Source organism: Arachis ipaensis, chromosome B3 (genome assembly GCF_059453495.1).
Source record: "Arachis ipaensis isolate K30076 ecotype BB chromosome B3, ASM5945349v1, whole genome shotgun sequence".
Classification (NCBI taxonomy): domain Eukaryota; kingdom Viridiplantae; phylum Streptophyta; class Magnoliopsida; order Fabales; family Fabaceae; genus Arachis; species Arachis ipaensis.
The window spans coordinates 37,223,647-37,227,720 of NC_142438.1; the positions used below are offsets into that span (position 1 = coordinate 37,223,647).

At 35.3% G+C, this 4,074-nt stretch overlaps 5 non-coding genes across 5 annotated transcripts; all 5 read right to left on the reverse strand.

The window, feature by feature from the left end:
* Positions 1-2,125: 2,125 nt before the first annotated feature.
* On the reverse strand, positions 2,126-2,249 carry LOC107630291 (small nucleolar RNA SNORD14). Its single transcript, XR_001618227.3, has one exon. It is a non-coding gene; the product is annotated as a small nucleolar RNA SNORD14 (small nucleolar RNA).
* A 216-nt stretch (positions 2,250-2,465) lies between these two features.
* On the reverse strand, positions 2,466-2,589 carry LOC148570318 (small nucleolar RNA SNORD14). Its single transcript, XR_015908874.1, has one exon. It is a non-coding gene; the product is annotated as a small nucleolar RNA SNORD14 (small nucleolar RNA).
* Positions 2,590-2,693: 104 nt separating this feature from the next.
* On the reverse strand, positions 2,694-2,797 carry LOC148570319 (small nucleolar RNA snoR99). Its single transcript, XR_015908959.1, has one exon. It is a non-coding gene; the product is annotated as a small nucleolar RNA snoR99 (small nucleolar RNA).
* A 173-nt stretch (positions 2,798-2,970) lies between these two features.
* Positions 2,971-3,063, reverse strand: LOC148570320 (small nucleolar RNA snR60/Z15/Z230/Z193/J17). The gene has a single exon (XR_015908952.1). It is a non-coding gene; the product is annotated as a small nucleolar RNA snR60/Z15/Z230/Z193/J17 (small nucleolar RNA).
* A 511-nt stretch (positions 3,064-3,574) lies between these two features.
* On the reverse strand, positions 3,575-3,672 carry LOC148570321 (small nucleolar RNA Z43). Its single transcript, XR_015908948.1, has one exon. It is a non-coding gene; the product is annotated as a small nucleolar RNA Z43 (small nucleolar RNA).
* Between the last annotated feature and the right edge of the window lie 402 nt (positions 3,673-4,074).

The window sequence follows — 4,074 nt, forward strand, 5'->3', positions numbered from 1 at the left end:
TCCCAAACAAGGACAAAAAAGTCACATTTTTATAAGATAACATGTTTATCCTCCATTTTTTAAAAGTAGATTACAACTAGAAAAATGTAATACCAATCCGGTAAGAATTGAATTGAGCCAGAGTTTCGAAATTTTTTTTCTCTTTGCACAAAAAGTGTACTATACTAGTACTATGAATGTTTTATATATGTTTGGAGGTTGGATAAGATTAAATGTTGTGTGTGTTTAGGGTAGAATCATTAATCTAATGGATGAAGGCTGTTCGTGCTCGAAACAAAGTCACCATCTGAAGAGGTGGAGACCGGAGATTGATTCCAACACTTGACCTCCAACTTCGTCAAGTGCAACACCAAGCTGGGAAGGCAAATTACAAGACATTTCGATACTAAAGTCAGTGAGCTTGTAAGTGAGTGTAGTGTATTTACCTGGTGTTGACCTCTCCTTTTTAGTCTCTTTTGGGATGTCGTTTTTCCGATATTAAGTACTCATTACGGCACATTATTTTGCTGGGATTCGGTGGTTACAGAATATAATGGCATATCTGTTGTGGTATCTGATCGTTATCCCGTGAAATCGATTATGGCATTAATCACTTAGTCGGTTATATTCTCTTTTGTTCAGAACATAGGCATAACCATAAGAGGAAATGTGTTCTTCAAGTTCAAGAACTTCAATTTAAAAGCCTTGCCGATCAACTTCAAATCAATTTGATATTCTAAACAATTTTGTTGCGAAGAAGCTTCAAGGATGCAAAACTTTAGGCACCAAAGCTAGCATCAATTTGGGGGTTGAGAAGGTTTTTGTCCATGGAGAAGAGAGGGTCGAGCTCAAGCCAGGACGCAAATATAAGGAATAGTGGTAGAGCCACCTTACACTACTACCAGCCACATGCCACAGGGCCACATAGCGACACTCCGATTTTGCGATTTCAGACTTTTGATGCAGAAAAATTGAGATTAAAATGGAGGTAAGGACTAAGGAGGTTAACCAAATAGATAAATAAAATTAAGAAAACACCCCATTCTTAAAAATTATAACCGAACAGAACCAAAGAAAAAACATATTTACATACAAGTTTTTCTACACATTGGTGCACCAAAATTGTTTTCGGGCGCTTGGTGACACAACATAGGTTGTGCACGAAATCTGTGCCCTCATTTAATCCTCCAGAAGATGAAATCAAAACTAAAAACCACATCTTCCTTTATGGCAGCAAACCTCTCTCTCTTTAGTCTCCTTCCTTCTCCCTCTTTAACAACCTTTTCCTCGACTTAGAAGTCATACAACACATGTTTGCCACCGCCTCCTTTTATTTTTTGCCACATTGTCATTTTTAAATTTTTTGGAAAACCGATTAGGTTTTTCCATTCAGTTCAACCAGTTTTTGACCCATTTTTTAGTTCAATTCGAATTTTTAAAATTTCCGATTCAAAAATGTCAAAAATATTTAATAACCAAAACAAATTAACAAAAAACAGTGGAAAATATAATTAGTGACCAAAACAAATTAATCAAAAACTTGTGGATCCATCGCTCTGTCTCACATTATTTTCTCCATTTCTTGTTTGGAATTTTTGTATGACGTTCCGCTTATTTTTGTAGCATGTTCAGTGGAGCTCGGAGTTGGAAGCACGTATATTGGAAAAGAGGCTAATTTCATGCTCAAAGCCTCAAACTCTGATTAAAATCCCTAAAAGCCAAGGCATTTTCTTCGGTTCATATTAATTGTGTATTTGCCATTGGCCATTTAGCTTAATTAGTTCCATCCTTTAATGATACACTTCTCAACAATCTTTCTATTTTCCTTTAAGACGTTGATGTGATTTTGCCCGATCAATAAGGTCCCATTTATTCCTTAGTAAAACGCGGCCACAGGGCCACATTTATTTGATTTCATCTTGACTAAACTTAATGTCAATACTCTTGATTTCAATGTACCCTACACTTGAAGCTATGTATTATTTTCATTACTAAAGCTCCAACAATAGGCTACCGCACCGAAGTTAGTGTTTTCAACAAAATAATCCTGAAAATAAAGCCAATAACATTTTACTAGAAACCGTAACATTATCAAAAAAACTAACCAGCAAAAAATATATTAATGACAAATTTTGGCAAATTAAGTGACCTCAGACATCCAAGGAAGGATTAAAGCAGCACAAGCTCTCAAGCCTGGCGAAGGCGAAAGCTCTTAGGCGGCCACTGCGAATGTTTAGAGAAACAAGCCTTTGGATTTATCATCATTGGCCATTTAAACTTGATGAGCACACTAAACCATCTAACAAAATATAGCACAAGACAAATCAAAACCAGAATCAACGACAAGTTCGAATAAACAAACTCTTAAAGCAGATAAAAAACTCAAGGTAGCAATTGCAAAAGCTATGAAAAATAAGCCACACATTGTACTCAAGCAACATTATATGTAGAAATAAACTAGAAAGTAGTTGAAATATTAGTTTTGAAAGCTCAGACATCCAAGGAAGGATATAAACAGCATTAGCTCTCGAGCCTGGCGAAGGCGAAAGCTCTTGGGCAGCCACTGCGAATGTTTTGAGAAACAAGCCTTACAGGATATCATCATCGACAGAAACTACTCAAATACAATAAATGCATCACACAAGATTTAGAACAGTAAAACTTATCCAGCATAGGAAAACATACTTAAACAGTTAAGTAGTTAGTAAAATTTAACATATTCCATCCTATAATGATCAGCGATATATGAAAAGAAAACAAACTGACAAAGTGATTGGATGGTAATTAAATGTTAGGGACATGTTCATCCCTAAAGCAATCAGAAACACTGCTAAAGGGGCAGACGTAAAGTCCCATATACATATCATTCCAGAATAATAATCAACAAAAAAATACAACTTCAGGACAATTGATGTGATTTTAATAACTTGTTAATGCAAAATGGCATCCTAAGAAACTAGAACAGATAAGGAAGTGCGATGAAATAACATGAGGAGTCATCAGATAGGAGCGAAAGACTAAAACAAGAAATTAATCACAGAAAAATCATCTGAACTATGCATTTCTAATCATCATATGACCCCCCTATGAAAACCATCGCACAGATCAAATACATTTTGGGTTATTCAACCGAACATTGCAGAATAACATCAACAAAACATGTAAAAATAAAATCGCAAACAAACAAGAGCATATGACTTCCTAATTACAAAAAAAAAACACAGGCCTCAGAAGGAAAGCAGCAGTTATATTGAAATCATGGAATATCATACATTACCCATTTATTATAAACCTTCATCACTGGCAAAGCAAAGTATTTGGGTATCTGAGGGAAAAAGTAAAATCACGTATTAAAGCCTATGCAGCAAAAACAAGACATAATGCAAGAAAATAAAATATTAAAACTCAAAATTTTCAGCTAAATTCTGGAATTTGATCGGCCTCATAGAGAAGATTAGATTGATCCACACGAATTACTTCAGACATATGCTTGTCTTTTTTGTAATTTTAATCATTGGCCAATTGAAAAAGCACGAGCCTTTGTAACAAAAAATCGAAAATTAAAGAAAAATAAGGAAATGGTTGCAGAAAAAAGGGACTCAGAATATGGGTGGTGATATAGCAGAATGGTCGGCAAGGCCGATAAGGCCAATTACGACGAACGAGACCTAATCACAATAATCGTCACGGTCCCAAATACATGAGTTTGATTGTAAACTAAAGTTGAAGACGGTGAGGAAGAATGAATAGGATAAAGATCTGATCTTTGTAGCTTGGAAGTAGATGTAAAAACCCTAAACAAGATATTAGATTTAGATTTAGACGAGGCGTAAGGGAAATAGGAGGAAGAGGATGATGCTTTATAAGGTGGGGATGAGAGGCAACTAGGGTTTTGGGTGATGCGCTGAAACGGTCAAATCTCTAGAATGTGCGAAGGGTGCGCCGCTCCTTAACCTGCACTGCCACATCATAACAACAACATAACTGCACGGAATAACTCATATTATAAAATACAATATTTTTGTTTATTCAAATACAATATTCTTTTATTATAAATTAAAAAAATATATACCAATAAGTTATAGTTCAAATGGC